Source organism: Balaenoptera physalus (assembly GCF_965194825.1).
Source record: "Balaenoptera physalus genome assembly, chromosome: 15".
Lineage (NCBI taxonomy): Eukaryota > Metazoa > Chordata > Mammalia > Artiodactyla > Balaenopteridae > Balaenoptera > Balaenoptera physalus.
Window position 1 is genome coordinate 19,659,508 of NC_138894.1, and position 20,184 is coordinate 19,679,691.

The 20,184-nt window shown below is 35.9% G+C and overlaps 1 pseudogene across 1 annotated transcript; it reads right to left on the bottom strand.

Annotated features, from left to right (window-relative positions):
- Positions 1-802: 802 nt before the first annotated feature.
- Positions 803-12,572, bottom strand: LOC309643295 (serine/threonine-protein phosphatase 2A regulatory subunit B'' subunit gamma pseudogene; annotated as a pseudogene). The gene has a single exon. The product of its transcript is annotated as a serine/threonine-protein phosphatase 2A regulatory subunit B'' subunit gamma pseudogene (transcript).
- Positions 12,573-20,184: the final 7,612 nt, after the last annotated feature.

Genomic DNA, 20,184 nt, shown 5'->3' on the forward strand with positions numbered 1-20,184 from the left:
TTCATTCTGTTTCAAGTTGTGATAAAATTCTCATCTGAACAGCAGGCATATCAACTGAGTTGAAGCTGCCACATAATGGGTCTTAAAAATTGTCAGTTACTTGGGCCTGAATTAAAAGCCTGAGACACAAGTGTTGGGTTTCACCATTAGTCACCATCCTTCATCGTTACCTTCAAATAAATCCAGAATTCATTGTCTGCAAACATGTGGCATAATCCCTCATCTAACTTTTAGATTTTGCTAATAATAATAACAATAATAATAATAATAATATTTAATCCTTAGAATGGCCACCCTGTGCTAAACATATTACATTCAAAATATTAATACTCACAGAAACTTTATCTTAGATATTATTTTGATTATTACACTACTACTTTATTAGGAGTCTTGACATTTAGATTATATAACTAAGCAAACAGGATCAAATAAAATGGAGGTCCAGAAGTCCTCCTGAACTTCACCTGATTATCTCAATCTGGGATCCATTCTGTCAATTGATCAGATTCATTATCTCAACTTGTTTTATCCTTTGGAAGCTCTACCTTGACCTCCTAACTACACATTTTGACGTTATCTGTATGTCTAGACTAGGTTTCCTAACCCTTGTGTTGGATTCATAGTACCTGGAAGAGGTTTTAACTTTATTGCTTCCATTTGCTTCTTGTTGCTAACCTTAATGTTTAATATCAGAACTTCAGTCTTTCTAAGGCAAGTTTCATCACATTCATGTTTTTCTAGGCATCTGAGTCTAGACAAACAATGGCCTTAAAAATATGCAATCACGAAGATATAATATTGCTTCTTTTTTTTATAAATTTATTTATTTTATTATTTTATTTTATTTATTTATTGTTTCTGGCTGTGCTGGGTCTTTGTTGCTGCTTTGTTGCTTTTCTCTAGTTGCAGCGAGCGGGGGCTACTCTTCGTTGCAGTGCGTGGGCTTCTCATTTCGGTGGCTTCTCTTGTTGCGGAGCATGGGATCTAGGCACACGGGCTTCAGTAGTTGCGGCACGTGGGCTCAATAGTTGTGGCTCGAGGGCGCTAAAGCACAGGCTCAGTAGTTGTGGCACATGGGCTTAGTTGATCCATGGCATGTGGGATCTTCCCGGGCCAGGGCTCGAACTCATGTCCCCTGCATTGGCAGGCAGATTCTTAACCACTGAGCCACCAGGGAAGCCCAAGAGTCATTCTTCTGAAGAAGACATCAGATGGCCAACAGGCAGATGAAAAAATGCTCAACATCACATTTCTCCATCGTAAGTGAGACACTCCTGGAAAACACGGTCTAAGAAGACGTTGGTCATGGTTGCCGTTCCATAGCGGGAGAGTTCTTCTTTACTGAGCATGCCATTGTGGTCCTTATCAAGATTCAAATACTGGCCATACACCCGTAGGGCAGAAGGAGCAGAAAACCAATTTGTTTCTTGACTCTCCTTGGACAGTTCCTCATCCCTTAACTCCAATAAATCATCTAGGAAGCTGCATGCTAAAATATCTTGAATTTTTATCTTCCCTGTTCTTAGAGGGTCTAAAAAGAAGAACTTCCTAACTGCTGTACAAACATAAAAGGAGTAAAAAGATTTTTCCAGCCCATCTAATTGTGGCAATGTAGGGATAAGTTCCAATATGTAGTTTTCTAAATCAGATTCCCGAAGATACCCTTGTCATATAAACTGAGGCCTATTCTTGTTTGATGAAGCCAAACTTTTCTCATGACATAATTAAAGAACTGCATGATGGAAATTCTTCCATAAGAATCTGTATGAAGGAGTTTAGCAAAGACTTTTGCTGTGAAAAATTGCTTGCACTTTGGTTCAGCTTTTTCACCAACCTTTAAAAAATTTTCATAATTAATCATTGCTTCCTCTCCAATCATGGGTGGTGTCTGGTGCTTGTCCAGCAAAAACCATAAGTTCTGTAATTCTTCATTATCTAACAGTTCCCTGCTTTTCCTTTGCAGAAAGACGGCTCTGGATTCTTCTCTTAATGTCTGTAGTAAGACTTCATCTTCAGCAGGCAGTGTTTGGACTGGTGTTGGGCGTCGCTATCCGCCGGCGAAGAATTTCTTTCCAGTCCATGGCTGACTCCGGCCCAGCAGTTCCCGCATTTGCTGTTTACTAGCCGCTCCACCCCCTGCCAGCTCCGGCGTCAAAACTGCCCAGCCCCGTAAAGATTATGAAGGCTGCTTAATCGCCATCTCGGACGCGGGCGGAAGTCGGCTAACCCGGGCAAATCGATCACCGTAACCACCACGGAGAATACCGCGATCACGCTAACAGCAGGGAGAGCAGACGTGAGAGAAACGGAGAGGGAGTCTCCTTAAGGCAGCTTTTCAGCTTCACCACACCGTATTTTAAAGGCGCAGAAGGGAGCCCGCACTTTTATTTCGTCTTGGCCCTTTGGCACTTGTCTGCTTCTTGATTTAGACATAAACTCTACTCAGAAATACACCCTCTCTGCTGAAAATGCAGGTATTCAAATGGCATTCGACTACTTTATTTTACCACAACTGAACTGTCATTAATTTTTAAAATGCACCATCAATTTATGTATCATTAGGAAGGAAAAATTTACAAATTGTTTAATTTCATCAATTATAAGACTGAGATTTCAGAGTTCTTAAAGGTGAAAAAAAATTGTATCTTGGAATCAATGAAATATCATAAGTTCCTTGAATTTTCACCACCTTTTAGTTTTCTCTTACTACTGTTATGCTTTGTTAATTAACTACCTGCCCCTCTTTTTAAAAATCCTGCCAATTATGTGTGAAGGAAAATCTCCCAAAGTAAGTTATAGCAGACAGTTTATTGTTATTGTTATTGTTACCTGCAGAGGCAGATGGGTCCTTACTCCAAATTTGCTTTGAATATTGAGCCTGAAGACACCACACACAACAAGAAGGAATGAAAAGTTTTATTACTGACATGTTTGAGATCTCCGGGGAGAGCAGGACAGGCCTATCAAACAAGTCTGAAATGGCTTGAGGAGCAGGGAAAGGAGACAGGCCTGGTTTTGAATTGTGATTAGTATGTGGGGTTGAGTGAGACTTCCCAGGCACAGGCAGGGGCTGGCAGGGTTTAAGTCTCCCTCTGGAGCCAAAGGAGAGAACATTGGGCCTTCTTGTCATCTTACCCAGATATGGAGGACAGGGGGAGAGGACACGTTGAGTTTTAAAATCTGTCAGTGGTCAAATATCAAAAAAATAGAGTCCAACTCCTGCATTTATTTTCAAAATTTATAAAGGTCAGTGTTTCAATTTAATAGGACAGAAAATTCTAACAGAATTGTTACGAAAGCTAACTTTCCATATGTATAGTAAAACACTAAGATCTTTAGATAAACTGGAATTTACCTTACATCTATTTTCCAAAATTCTTGAGCATCCCTTTTAGAATCTTTCTCAAAGCATAGTGTCACTCTCTCAGAGACAAAAGATGAAGAGTTTACCTGATGCATTTTGGTTTTCTGATAACTTTCAGGAAGTTAATCATATTTTTTCTATCTGGCTCTTTTTTGGCATGTTGGTAGGTACATTCTTAATTGACTTTTCATTTCATTTTGCATATGAAATATTAAGGAAAAATAATTATCAGTATCCGAACATGGAAAATTGCACCATCCAAAAGTACAGACATGAATCTTGCTTAATGCTCTCATATTTTGTAAAATAATCTTCTCATAAATATTTTTTCTATATTTCCTCCATTTTAATATTATTGAGATGAACTCTGGTTTTCCAGAAAGTTTAAAACCTGCTGAAGTGACAAGTTACTACTGGTAACCAGACAGCTTCTCACCACTACTTCACTAGTCCAACATTTAGGGAAAATATGCTGCCTAAAAAGGCCATTATGTTTCTGTTTCCTTTTTTTATTTTTATCTTTTTTCTTTCTTGTGCTTAAGTTGGTTCCAAAAGGCAAAAGGCAAAGTGAAACATACAACAATCAAATCTGGGTGAACAGCCTTCAGTGGAAGAATTTCAAGACTCAATTTCTGAACTTAGAAGCACTTATACTGGAGAGATTCGCTCTACCAAAGCATGTGGAGTCCCCTTTCCCACATAAACTCTTCTGTCGGTGGTGCTGTGTTGAAAGCAGTTATGTACATGAGTTACTTTGTTCTTATTTTGGACAAACAGCAATTGTTGGACACTGAACCACACCAATCAACCCAGAAAAGAAAGGATATTATCTCCAGATGTTTGAGATTTTCCTTAGGAAGAGCACAGAGGTCATCAATGATGTAGTGCCTTTATTATGTCTCCCTCAGGGAAGAGTCTGAAATCAATAACTCATGAAGCACAGAATCCTCACACAGAAACTTTGATGTTAATAATATTTAGCCATACAAACTTGGACTGAATTCAGCTATGAGCTCAGTATCCTTGCCATTAGCAACCTCCCTGTGTGAAAATGTCCCTCATTTATTGCATTCTTTGCCAGTTAAATAATGCACTGGCTTGGCAGTTAGAATTTTGTGAAGAGGTGGGCATTTTTTTATTCATCTCAAAAGAATTTGAACCTGAAGTAGTATCTGACTCTGAACACTTTAAGTGACATTTATTTGAGAGAACATCTTTAAAAGATTTCAGAGCTAGACAATTTCTCACTTGGGTTGCTTGTATTTCTATTTCAACTAATTTTTTCATAGCTTTTGAAGTAATTTCAGATGGTCTATGGAAGCACAGGTGAATAATACTTATGGTCTTTGGCCCATTTTTCTTGTTTTCCCTACCAGTTACTATGTAAAATAAAACAGACCTATTATATTGGAATCTAGTCAAATCTGCCCATTCCCAAGGAATTGCAGCTTCCTATGGAAGATGCATATCACCTTGGACAGTGGGGTCTTCAGATCTCCCCATCAAAGCACATTAAAGACTAACACATTCCAAATTGAGGGGTGGGGGGAGAAACAGAAAATAACAACACCAAATAAGGATAGGTGTATCATTTAAAAATGTAGTTTTGCTTTTCAAAAGTTTGAGAATCAATCTTGAGAAAGTTTTAAGTATTGGAATTTGACCTAAAATGTATTTGCATAAACTTAGAATATGTTTTTATGGTGTACAGTATGAAAAAATATGGACTGAATTGACAATTCCTTCTTAATTTTGTTTCTAGGAGCTCCCTTGGAAATCTGTTCCCATGGTTGTAGTGGGGAAAGAATGGAAGAAGAAGAGATCCAGAAATTTAGGTTCAAATTCCTGATTTCAGTGTGGTTCCAGATTAGAACTTGTCAGTGCAAAGTGCTCAGGGAGATCTGAGGGCAGAAAGGGAAGAGAGGGCACAGTTCTTCAGAGGCAGCTACAAAAGATTAAGGGGAAGATGTGAAGTTCAAAGTAGCTTCTAGTTATAGAGATGAAGCAGCCTGAGAGAGCTGGTGGAAATTCCAAGCTTATGCTTCATAGTGGCGTCAGGGGCAAGCTATAGAGAAGCTACAGTATAAACAGGTAGTTGTTTGAATCGTCCCAGTTCCTAAGAATCTCAGCAGCTTCCAGGCAAGCTCTTAAAATTCACCCCTTCCTGTATTGCAGGCTGAAGCCCTTAGTGGAACCTCCTCTGACCTTCACTCCTCCTGTTCTCTCAACATGGGTATAAGCCTCCACTTTATTGTTTTAAAATCCTTCTGAATATCTTCTGATTATTTGACTTAATTTTAAATAACAGTAACGTTAATCATCATGTTTAAATTCAAAAGAAATACATGGAATCAATGCTTGTATTTAATTTTTTTAATCTTTCAGAGAGTTTACAGTAAATACTAGATATCCTCTGAAAGTGTGCAGTCCCAGCATAAAAAAATTATTTCAGTATTTCATTAATAACACTCTGTTAGTTAAGCAGCACTATGTTTTTGAAACTTATCATAGGTGCAATACAAAAAAAGAAAGTTTGGTTTGTTAGCATTTAAACCATAATTTTCTTTGCCAGTAGGTTTTCCTCAAGATGTAGGAAATTTGATACTGAATTTAATTTTATGTATTAAATCTGATAATATTTGGTTTCTATTAAAGGATTATGTTTCCTTTAATATAATCCTGGGAACTCAGGCTGATTTGAAGAGCTTTTCTTGCATTTGTTTGCTTTGATAGAAGGGCTTAAAATGGTGGCATACTGCTTTGGTGTTAATGTATGTTTCCTGTAAGTAAACACAAATGTGGGAAAACGTTAATGAGGGATCTATAGTACTGGTTAAAGAGGTGGAGAAAATTAATTCAATTAAAGTGAAATGAACTATCATTATTTAATTTGAGGAAGAAATCTGGGCAAAAAGGGGTGAATTTACAGACAGAACTGTGCTAAGTTCTTTTGCATTTGCACTAGGGCTGCAATAGAATGTAAAACTGTAATATAGGGATTTGAGCTCAACACTTTAAACAAAAAGTTTTGTGCTCATGAATTTGTATTTGGAACTATGTCACTGGATATTCTCTAAACATAGGATGAAATGGGATAACTTTCCATCTGTCAGTGGTAAGTGGATTTTAGTCTGAATATTGATGAAGTTGTTGGACCTCTTGCTGCTTCCTTGCCTTAGAAACTTTTTGCCTCACTCAACATATGAGACGTGGGATGCAGAACTTCCATTTCAAAAATAGGTAAGGTATCCTCCTGCCCTGTTGATAAAATGCGATCTGATATTTGATGTTGTAACCTATGATGATTTTTGTCTATTCCCTGAATGCGGTCTTGTCAAGCCTAAATTTTATGGCTTACTTTATCCACTAATTCATCACCTGAATCTTACTTATCTTCTCTCTAATGGAATAGACACATACTCTTCCATCAGCATTTCAAGATTTTCCCAACATGCCTGTAGGTCAACAGATCCCCTTACCTAGAGTCCTTCTACTTAGAGATGAGCATTTACATATTCACTAAATGAATCACCTAGATTACATAATTTTCCTATGAAGTCCTTTTTTTTTTCTCAGTTGTATAGCTCTTGAGACCTTTTTGGGCACAAGGAAGTGTTGCCAAAACCATTCAAGCAAGGTCAATTATTTGAATATGAAACTTAATTAGTTTATCATATCACTCTCAAAAAGGGTAACCAAAATAATAACTGTATCAGCAACCTTCCAAACATTACATCTCAAATATCATTTTTTGGCAATATATTCTAAAGAATGGAAGGATTTTTGGAAAGCATAATTGTCCACAGCAGCTAAGGTAAATGGAATTTAACTCAGTTAAATTATATTTATCACTGAAATATTCACACTATTTCAACTGTGATGATTGAAGCACACCTTATATTTCTAATGAAAACTTTTCATTTTACAGTTGGACAAACAAGCCTCCAATGAATGGAATTGCTTTCCAATGCTCTTTTAAGTCTCGATAATAGTAGCCTCTTCTCATAATATCTTGAATGCTCTTCCTTTGCAGTCTCACACATTTTCTCCCTGAGAGATGAGGCAGAGGAAGAGATGAAATATAATAGGATTTAGATGAAGTACTTGGAATTTCATCTTCCATTCCAGGAAGAGTAAAAGCTTTTAGTAGTTAAGGGACGTTTTCCCTTTTACTTTCCCCAAACTGGGATTCTTTTATCTCAAATGAGTTCCTTTCAACCCAGGATATATAGGTATTTGGCATTGCTCCCGCTTTGGGAAAGCGAGGTCCTATAACAGAGTTTGCCTAGAAGATTGGTAGCTATGATTGGCTAAAAATTCAGGGGGAAAAACCCACCAGCCTGTAGCTTGTCAGTGTCCCTTCACCTTGAAACATTTTCTAAGAGTTGGTAAGGGACGTTTTTAGTTGTGAAAGTGGTGTTTCTCAAGGCTTTTACAGGAATTCAGGGCTTGGCAAAGTGGAAATGCCTACACTTTTGCTATCATAACAGAAAAGAAGAACATTTCTCGGCAAGCTGCCTACAGTGAGAACCAACTCTGATCAGGGAGATGATAAAGCTTCACTGCCAGGGGATGTATAGGAAAAATTGGATAGAATACTTGAACCTTCCAATACAAAAAGTGACTAAGCACAAATTATTTTTCACCTTCTCTTTCAGAGAGGAACAAACACGGAATGGATAGCTAGATGATGTAGATAGTAATTTAATGCCTAAAGTATCCCCTGATGGGGATAAGAGACAGATAAAGTCTCTGCATTTCTAGTAATTATATTTTAATAAAAGATGCAGAAATATGCTGTCAAATCTACAAAGAAAATGGTTTTTGTTTGTGCTAAAGAAATGCATAGGGTTAAAATCAGAAGAAATGGTCATGGAGGAGGCAGAGGTCAGGCCAGTTTGTGGGTTAGACAAAATAGAATGTGAGAAAGTTTTTTTGAGAAACATATCTCAAGAAATCATCCACATTTTTTGAACAGTTCAAACCCTTGTTTAATCCTTTAATTTTCTAAGCCTTGCTAAGAAACTCTTCAATTACAAAAGATACTTTGTCTGGCACAGTGCCACTCTAAGCCAAAAAGAACCTACACTGGGTAAAAAAAAACCCTGGTGTGACTTACTTTTATATATACTTATAGAGATTATATTATGATCTTTATTATGCATTATATTAAAATATGTAGTTTTGTGCATTTTAATTTCAAATTTTTTAAAGAAAGTATGTCGGTAGTGCAGTAGTAACTAGGCATGTCATAAGTCAATATCTAAGAATTGCAGTACTGTCAATTAAGGCAAATGATCAGAATAGAGTAGGAGTCATCCAGAAAACTGCTATTTGAAAGGAATTTTGTGATTAGTCCTTAATGAATATAGATATGTAAATTGGTGAATAGAGAGAATGTTTAATTTTGAAAAAAGATGTTTATTATTCACTGACAATGGGAACCGTTTAAAATTTAGCACCCTTTCACCCTTAGCCCACGTTGAGAGGCATAATTCCAGTGGAATAGGACCGAATTGCTGGGTACTATTGTTTCCTTCATGTGAGGCACATAATCGATTGAAAGGCATTCTAGGAGAAATATAACCAGTTAACACTGTTCATGATACAAATGTAGACAGCAGAAATATTAAAGTTTCTAGAAATTAGAAGGAGTAATGTAGCTCTCACAGCAAAATTCATCATAAAATATAAGTAAATACTTTCAAATCATCTTATTTTATACCATTTAATTCTTGTCAAACATGTTGTCACCTTCTTCCTTGCTTTGCTTTCTGATTTGGAAAAAGAAACCTGACATCTCACTATTTTTTCTTTTTCATATGAAAATTATTTTATAATCTGAGAAGAAAAATTTTCTTTCCTGGTTTATTCCTTGATTTTTAATAAGAAGTAGCCTGAGGCAGGAAGAACAAAACCATTTCCATGCTTAAAATTTTACATAGCTTTTGGAGTAAACAGGTTGAATGTTTGGGGTAACTGTCCCAATGAAAATAGTCTGAGGTAGCGCAGTGGTAAAGGAAATGCAGATTTATAGGGGAATTTGGATTTCTAATGATATTGGAGTAATTCTGAGATAGATTGTCTTTTCTCTACAATCCTGTTTAGGCTTCTTCTTTCCTTTGTGCTAGACATTTATGCAGCTCAAAAGGGTTGAAAATGGTAAATCGGGGATGAGAGTGCACTTAGATGGATGGAGGTCATGGTTCACTAGTTATTTAACAGACTGGATACCTTATTGGGTATCAGCTATGATTTAATAAACCTTCATCAGTGCTTGACTTTTAAAACAAACATTTTTTCAAGTTAGTGTTTGGATTGGAGCCCAACTGGAGTAGGGATTTTATTTATACATATCTAGAGGAGTGGCAAACTTGCCTGAGTATGGCAGCCAATAAAATGAAGTACAAAGAATAGAAGGAGTTTTAAATAATAATATGTATCCTGGACATTGATGCTAATCTGGGCTTCATGATTTCTCCCATAATCCAACTAAAATCCTTAAATACTCTAGAATCATGATGATCTTGTACATTCCAGCAGAAGTTGAAAATTGGGATCTCTGGACCAGATTCGAATGATTTGCCATGGTCTACATAATGTTTACCAATACAGAAGTTGTCTAATATCACTTAATTGCCAAATAAAAATGACTTGATTTTACAAAACCAAGATCACCTGCTTCTTTTAGAAAATCAGATTGTCAACAACCAGTGTCAACATTCCTGTATGGCAAAATTTGGCTTTTTCTCGAAATCGCTGTTTTGAAGGAGCCTGCACACTCTGATTTGCTGTAGTTCCCATTTTCTCTCTTTTTCCTGTCACAGAAAGCTACTCTTGGTTGGTATTCATCCTTCCCTTTGCACTATAGTTTTCCATTTAGTAAAACTAGGGGTCAGTGAAATATTACTCAAACTCCAAAAAATGAAAGAGAGGGATGCATTTTTTTAGAAAGGGGGGTATAGTATAATTATTGTTAAAGTGGACTATTCTTAGACATTTACTGAATGAATTGTGTTTGCTTCCAAAGAACAATTTGTTCATGCATTTATTTATCTGCACTGACCTCTTTAGATATGTGAGCATCCAATGCCTGCAGTAGAGTCATTATCCTCCTGAATGTCCTTGCTGTGTCCAACAAATAAAGAACTCTTATGTCTTGCTTGCAAGTAAGTGTATATTGGTTTTCACATCATTTAGCCTTCATTTGGGATTGATTGTCACCTCTGACATCAGAGATTTAATGCTGTTGCCAAATTATTCAAGTTCTCGTATTTTTCTCTCTCCACAGTACTGGGTACTTGGTAAGGTGTATTTGGTCTCCCCGCACTACCAGATATGACTTGGGTCATATGGGACATCAGTGTCACTGCAAACAGGTATTTGACTCAGGTAATATCCTTGACCTTGATCCCTTAGAATTAGGTATTGTGTTTTTATAGCTTGGAAGTCAGTAATTCAAAGTCGATTCACCTAGTTATCTTTTGCGGTAAAAAAAAAATCCAGCAAAACCACAAGGCAAAAAAGAATGATTTCTTTTCCGCTTAATTTTTTTTAATTATTATTCTTTTGATGGCAACAAAAAATTATTGACGCAGGTTAGCAATCCAAAGACATCGGTGATGTGGGCATGTCCCTATGTATCTCTCAGGTATGGAATGCATCCTTAAACAATGTTACATCACCTCAGGGACATTCCTCGCCCTCCCCCACCCACCCCATATCAATGAACAGTTCTTATGTGGATAGAGAAGCAAGGGGAGTTCACTAAGTTTGACATCCAAAGTAGAAATTCCAATGAAATGAGGCCAGTAATAATTATCCACACGAACTTGAGCAAGTTATTTTTAATTCCTAAGTCTCAGTTATTTCATCTGTCAAGAGGAGATGGTAATACTCATTCCACAGGTAACTGAGAGTTTGAGGAGGCAAAAAGAAACAGGATAATGCAGTGGTTAGGAACATGAGCTCAGGAGTCAGGCTAACTTGTTTAAAATCTCTTTCCATTGCTTACTGGGGCCTTGGGACAGTTATTCAAATTAAATGAAGTTTAATTTCTTTATCTTTATCATGGAATTATAATCTGTTCTTTTTAGGATTGAAGGATTCGATCATATAACACATATCTAACAGTCACCTGTAGCATAAGTGCTCAGTAATTGAGGATAATAACATATATGAAAAACATTTAATAAACAAAATGAATATGCTTAATAAATGATTCTGTGTTCTTGAAATAAGTTAGTCCTAAGAGAACTTGCATATAGAAGTACTTTACCACTCTTGTATAGTTTTTCTCATAATACTATTTTTCTTCAACTTTAGGAAACAACTTATTTTTTTTCCTGAATGATGTTATTTTCTCAAAAAAATTCTGTTACTGGGAAATGATCTGATACAAAAACATTTTGCAACTCAATTGAATGAAAAAAATATTTATCTAGTAAATTTTCCCCTGGAATATTTATGTTTTAAAACAAATATTATTTTCTAAAAGGAATGGGGATTCCTGACCGCAACTACTTTGTGTGGGAGTCATACTTTGGATAGGAGATTCCCTAACCATTCCATACTGCTGATCATCTAACATTTATTGGCCCAAGGCTGTCCTAGCTTGAGATATTTAAAACACGATGAGTATGTAGAAGACCTGCTCTGGTTCTGTGCAAGGAATGAAAGCTAACATGCTTGGATCAAGCAGCATATATCTGCATGCCCGTTCTCCGACCAGCTTGCAAAGAACGTGGCTCACTATTACTTCCTTATATTATTAAAATTTACATCAGAATATATATGCTGAAAAAAATATTCAGAATTTGCCAAGTCCAATTTTATAACTATGAAGAAATGCCTGAAAGCACAATATCTATATTTATCAGCTAATATATTCTTAAATTCAATGGTAATAACTACCAGAACCACCTCTTTAGGTTTAGGTATGCATATGTGGCTTGTTTTTTTGCTGAATATGTTTTCAACAATTATGTTTATGAAACATTTCCATAAGGAAGTTTTCTAGTGAATTTAATCAATTCATTTGGTTTTATGGCAAAACTAGTTTTATTACTTAGATGCACAGATAAGGATATAACTGTAATGTATTTGCCCTAAAGGTCAGTTATAATAGACATCAACTTCTACACAAAATCTGAAATCCTAAAACTTGAGTTGCTCTTAAAGTTTTTCCAACTTTAGATTTAAATAACATATCAATCTATCTTAAAGCCAAGGAGAAATTTTAATTTGAACATTTAATAATAATTGCATGCACACTTATTGATGTATATTATTTAGTTTTCTATATATTTTTATTATTTAAATCGTACATATACTGAGCTATAACTCACATGTGTTCTGAGACATCAATGGCCTTATCAGATGGACATTCATCTTTAAAGCAGGATCTAAATAATGATAGTAATAGACTAATGAGGAATTAATTATATCAATATCATTGGCTTATAATTGATGTTCTATCCATAGCTGGAAAAAGTTAAGAAATTTTCATTTGAAAAATAAATTCTCTAATTCACTATATCATAATAACTGTAAGGTTCTTACACCTATATTAATCCACAGATTTGGAGGGAATTATGATACTTGCTGGTAGGGCTTTTTGTGCCTCTTTCTGAGATTAGTGTTCAAGATCAAATACAATAGTGTTTCTACATAGAACAATTTATTTGATAGGATCAAAACATCTGTCTGCCAACACATAAGCCACTCAAATTTACAGCATATATATATATATATATATAGAGAGAGAGAGAGAGACAGAGAGAGAGAAAGAGACAGAGACAGAGAGAGACAGTGAGACAGAGAGACAAAGAGACAGAGTGAGGGAGAGGGAGAGAGAGAGAGAAAGGAGAGAGAGATTCTTACTTTTCTATTTTATTCTCTGGTATAAGATTCATCTTCATGGAATTATTACTACCCTTTATATCATTGTTTCTCTAGCAAGGATATTAATAAATATAGGCTAGTTGAAATATCACACTCCAAACTGGCTGTGTGTGGAAAGTCAAAGAAAACACCTGGAATTTTACTGAAATCCCTGCCTGATTTTTTTCACACCATTTATGAAATGTAGCCAAAAAGTAGTTATTGAGTGATTCCTATCTCCTAGTTACAGTGTTAGCTTTGGAGAATATAAATGATGAATAAGAAAAGGTTTGTACCTTAAAGAAATTTAAAATCACATTTGAGAACAAAATTAACTTAGCTATTTTAATATTGTGATAATAAAAGTGTGATATACACTACTGCAGCAGTGTTATAAGTACTCAAACTACACATAGTGTGCAAATTATACTTTATTGTATTCCATTTATGTATTTATGTTCACATTGGCAAGTCTAAGCAGTATGAAACTAATGTGTGGTTGGTTGCGGTTGGGTGATCTTTTCAGCAGCTTGAAATATTTTATGCATTTTTTTCTTCCTTCTTTTTCCAAGATGGCGGCTTGGTTAAAAGAAAGAGGAGCCTCTTTGTACTTTGGGATCACAATGAGAAAAGGAGTTGCTCAGTCTACATGATTTCCTGTGCATCTTAGCTGCTATATTCAGTGTAGTTGTTTATATTGTCTTTGAACAGTAACCATGGAGGTCCATTAACAATTTAGGGGCTACAGAATATCTAAATCACAATCAGTTTGTGGTCACAGGACTTTTTCTCTCAGACGTGTATTAACTACACAGTTTTGGGGGTTTTGATTTTTATTTTTGTTTTCCTTTAAAGCAGGTTTGTTATTGAACTGGGCTGCTTATTACCACTGCAACCTTTCTCTAGGACATGCCAGAATTTCTGGATTTTTCCACACAACTCTGTAGGCTATGGGGTCCAGGTATACTTCTAGTATTTTACTTTTCTAGCTTCCTCCATAGCACCTACAAGCCTCCTCTTATTCTAATGTTTTCCAGAGCATCAAAGTGGATATGTACAGGCCTGGAGTCTTCTGTACCTCATGCCTTCCTCATCTCAGGGATTCAGATACACAAATATTAGATGTAAGATTTTTGGTAATTTTCCGGATTTCTCATTCTTACCTGGCTCCTCAATTCTGGGGTTGACCATGAGAGAAGGCTAATCAGGGCACTGGTATCTGACTTTTCTGCTATTCTTTCCTCTCACTTTTCTTTACAATACCCTTTGGTAGTAGCAATGGCCTTTTCTTTTCCCCATTTTTTCTATACAGAACATCTGAGAGAGATTAAGAGTAATAAAAGTTTCCACATAAATATAGCAGTGCTTCCATAAAAACAGTAATTCAGAAATAGAACAAAGGTAAAGATTAATCACCAAGACTTCACATTAAAAGGGCTCATAAAGAATAGAGTAATAATATAAATGAGAAAAAGGCAAATATATATTATTTTGACATTTAAGAACATTAAAGACCAAGAGAGAATGCTGAAAGCTTATGTAAAGGAAAATTAGGAAATGGTCAAAGGATAGAAGCTAATTAATATTATACTTATCAACATCATTGGATGCAAAATTGATAAAAGTTTAGTCAGACTCACCAAGAAAAAAAGGGAGAGGGCTCAAATCAATAAAATTAGAAATGAAAAAGGAAAAGTTACAACTGACACCACAGAAATACAAAGGATGATAAGAGACTACTACAAGCAACTATATGCCAATAAAATGGACAACCTTGATGAAATCAACAAATTCTTGGAAAGGGACAACTGCAAAAGACTGAACCAGGAAGAATTAAAAAATATAAACAGACCAATCACAAGTAATGAAATTTAAACTGTAATTAAAAATTTTCCAAAAAAAAAAGTCCAGGACCAGATGTCTTCACAGGCGAATTCTATCAAACATTTAGAGAAGAGGTAACACCTATCCTTCTCAAACTCTTCCAAAAATTTGCAGAGGGAGGAACACACTCAAACTTGTTCTATGAGGCCACAATCACCCTGATACCAAAATCAAAGATGTTACAAAAAGAGAAAATTACAGGCCAATATCTCTGATGAATATATATGCAAAAATCCTCAACAAAATACTAGCAAACAGAATCCAACAACACATTAAAAAGATCATACACCATGATCAAGTGGGATTTATCCCAGGCATGCAAGGATTCTTCAATGTATGCAACTCAATCAATGTGATACACCATATAAACAAACTGAAGGGTAAAAACCATATGATCATCTCAATAGATGCAGAAAAAGCTTTTGACAAAATTCAACACAATTTATGATAAAAACTCTCCAGAAAGTGGGCATAGAGTGAACCTACCTCAACATAATAAAAGCCATATATGACAGATCCACAGAAAACATCATTCTCAGTGGTGAAAAACTAAAGCATTTCCTCTAAGATCAGGGAAAAGACAAGGGTGCCCACTGTCACCACTATTATTCAACATAGTATTGGAAGTGCTAGCCATGGCAATGAGAGAAGAAGAACAAATAAAAGGAATCCAAATTGGAAAAGAAGAAGTAAAACTGTCACTGTTTGTAAATGACATGATACTATACGTAGAAAATCCTAAAGATGCTACCAGAAAACTACTAGACCTAATCAATGATTTTGGTAAAGTTGCAGGATACAAAATTAATGCACAGAAATCTCTTGCATTCCTCTACACTAACAATGAAAAATCAGAAAGAGAAATTAAGGAAACAATCCCATTCACCATTGCCAAAAAAGAATAAAATACCTAGGAATAAACCTACTTAAGTTGGTAAAAGACCTGTACTCAGAAAACTATAAGACACTGATGAAAGAAATCAAAGATGACACAAAAAGATGGAGAGATATGCCATGTTCTTGGATTGGAAGAATCAATATTGTGAAAATGGCTATACAACCCAAGCAATATACAGATTCAATGCAATCCCTATCAAATTACCAATGGCATTTTTTACAGAACTAGAACAAAAAATCTTAAAATTTTTCTGGTGACACAAAAGACTCTGTATAACCAAAGCAATCTTGAGTAAAAAACAAACAAACACAAAAAACAGAGCTGGAGGAATCACACTCTCTGATTTCAGAGTATACTACAAAGCTACCGTAATCAAGACAATATGGTACTGGAACAAAAACAGAAATATAGATCAATGGAAGAGGACAGAAAGCCCAGAGATCAACCCACACACATATGGTCACCCTATCTCTGACAAAGGAGGCAAGAATATACAATGTAGAAAATACAGTCTCTTCAATAAATGGTGCTGGGACTACTGGACAACTACATGTAAAAGAAGGAAATTAGGACACTCCCGAACACCAAACATAATAATAAACTCAAAATGGATTAAAGACCTAAATATAAGACTGGACACTATAAAACTCTTAGAGGAAAACATAGGAAAAACACTCTTTGACATAAATCACAGCAAAATCTTTTATGACCCACCTCCTAGAGTAATGAAAATAAAAACAAACATAAGAAATAGGACCTAATGAAACTTAAAAGCTTTTGCACAGCCAAGGAAACCATAAACAAGATGAAAAGACAATCTACAGAATGGGAGAAAATATTTACAAATGAAGCAATGGACAAAGGATTAAACTCTAAAATATACAAAGAGCTCATGCAGCTCAATATCAAAAAAACAAACAACCAAATCAACAAATAGGTGGAAGATATAAATAGACATTTCTCCAAGTAAGACATACAGATGGCCAAGAGGTATATGAAAAGATTCTCAGCATCACTTATTATTAGAGAAATGCAAATCAAAATTACAATGAGGTATCACCTCACACCAGTCAGAATGGCCATCATCAAAAAATCTACAAACAATAAATGCTTGAGAGGGTGTGGAGAAAAGGGAGCCCTCTTGCACTGTTGGTGGGAATGTAAATTGATACAGCCACTGTGGAGAATGGTATGGAAGTTCCTTAAAAAACTAAAAACTAGTACTACCATATGCCCCAGCAATCCTACTCCTGGTCATATGCCCTGAGAAAACCATAATTCAAAAAGACGTATGTATCCCAATGTTCATTGCAGCACTATTTGCAATAGCCAGAACATGGAAACAACCTAAATGTCCATTGACAGAGGAATGGATAAAGAAAATGTGGTATATATATATATATATATATATATATATATAATGGAATATTTCTCAGCCATAAAAAGAAATGAAATTGGGTCATTTGTAGAGATATGGAACAACCTAGTGTCTGTCATATAGAAGTAAGAAAGAGAAAAACAAACATCGTATATTAATGCATATATGTGGAATCTAGAAAAATGGTACAGATGAACCTATTCGGAGGGCAGGAATAGAAATGCAGATGTAGAGAATGGACGTGTGAACACGGGGCAGGGCAGGAAGGAGAGGGCGGGATGAATTGGGAGATTAGGTTTGACATAAATACACTACCATGTGTAAAATTGATAGATAGTGGGAACCTGCTATAAAGCACAGGAAGCTCAGCTCGGTGCTTTGTGATGACCTAGATTGGTGGAATTGGGGGGGGTAGGTCCAAGAGGTGGGGGATATAGGTATACATATAGCTGATTTACTTCACTGTACAGCAGAAAGTAACACAATATTGTAAAGCAACTATACTCCAATAAAAAAAAAAAAAAAAGAGAACCACACACACAAAAAAAAAGCCGCTGGAAAGATTTGAGAGTTTTCACTGAAGTTAGAGAAGAGAGAGTAGAGACTTCTAACATCATGAATACAGTCCTTTAGGAGACTAGTCATTTTTTAAAATATAGCCATTTTTAGAATAAAACTTTTGAAAGAAGGGTAAAAAGGAATGTTAGTTAGATTTCAGATAACTTAAGCCACTCTATCTACCTCATGCAGAAAAAGATGCAGTTCACCTAAGTAGATGTTTAGAACATTGGGAGCATTGGAGGAGTAGACTTATAGGCCAAAATTCCAGAAATACTCTTATGATGTTCAAAACTCTCCCCCTAAGGATACAGCAGTGTTTGCCACAGTCAGGAAGAGAAAACAATGGCCAGAGAGCTAGGTCATATGAGCTACTTGCTGCAAGACCACCTTATCTCAGCTGTGATCCAATGCCAGAAAAACAGATGCCCTCTGCTCTGATTTTTGACATTTACAAGTCTTGAGCATTGAAATACTTGCTATAAACACCCATCCCAATCCCACTCCTCCCCCCACACAAACCCTTACACTAGAATCAACAGAATCAGCAGAAATAGCAAAAGCACCAACACAACCTCATTCCTACCTTTTCAATAGCTCATGAATGCATTACTTGGCATAATTCACATATGTGCAAAACCTGGGCTTGTAAGATTATTTGAGAAAGGTTATCTTTAACTTTTCAGCTTCTAGCATATCCTAAGAAATGTAAAAGGACAGTTGGCATGCAGTTAATAAACCAATCTGCTATCTCTGCCACAACCAGGAAGGAAAAGAATGTGTATTAATGTTACATTTGAGTTGAATAAGGAACGTCAAATATTCAAACAGATCAAGTAAATACAAAGGAGAATCCACTCTCTTGGGAGAAATTTTCTTTTGGTGATCAACAGAGACTCTACCTAATTTTGAGAATAACTTTTTTCCTTTTTTTCCCCTAGAGTCCTCATATTGCACAAGACAGCTGGTCTGATCCACACACTTAAAAAGGTTTTGGATTTTTGCCTAAAGTATAATCTTGCTCATTTTTCTCTCCCATTTCTCTATCATATTGAGCTTAAAAAATATAGATTGAAGAAGTATTTTTAAAAAATAAGCGAACAACCCTTTTTACTACCCTCTTTTACTTTGAATCCCTCTTCTAAAGTGGTGTTACCATTCATGTATTACTAATATAGTCTTGTTTTATATTCTAAATCAGAATAAGCACAGGAATATTGTATTAAAGTGATTTCTACTACCCACTGTAAAAGCCTCCATGTTCCATTATCTGCAAAATGCTATCACTGCCTGTCTAGAAGTTCAAACCACCCATACTAGACTCTGCAGTCTGTTAAAAGGATATGCTGAGTGCTGTGACATAATTATAAAGGGATGCAAAATGCATGCAGAAGACAAATCAGTGTTGTAACCAAGATTTAAAATATAGTCACCAACCAATCATACTAACTTTGTTATGAAGCTAGTTGCCTTAGTCCTTTCAGGCTGCAAAATTCTATAAACTGGGTAGGTTATAAACAACAGATATTTATTTCTCATAGTTCTGGAGGCTGGAAGTAAGAGATTAGACTGCAAACAATGTTGGGGTCTAGTGAAATCCCTATTCCAGATTGCAGACTGCAGACTTCTCTTTGTGTCTTCATGTGGTGCAAGGGACTAGGGAACTCTCTTGGGCCTCTTTTATGAAATCATTAATCCCTCTATGGCTATTAGCATAACTAACACCATCTTGGGCCTGTTCAGTTCCTCCTGTCCTTCCACTGACCCTACCTAGTACTGTAATGTGTAGTAGATCTCTTCAGTCATCAAGGGCTTTGTAGTTAATAGATATTGTTTAATGACCATTAGGCCCAGGTGACCTCCATGCTCTGTTAGTCTATAAGCAATGACGAAGACCTTATCTGAAGTATTCTCAGCGCCCATGAGACTAGTTGCCCATCACAAATCTTGACTTAGGAATGCAATCTCTGTCTGCAAGTGTGTACCCCTATACCCTAGGTTAATTATAACATTTTCCCAATGGCCCCTCAGAGGTGCAGAGTGCAGTTGCTAATGCTTCTGGATCACGGTCTGACTGACCCTACCCTGGATGTAAATTATCCTATAATATACCGATCCATTGATTATATGGAACTGCCTGCCTCATTCTTCAGTCTCAAAATACCTTCTCAGTTCAGTGGGCATTTTTGTTCTCTTTGTCATCCAACAATCCCATTCATG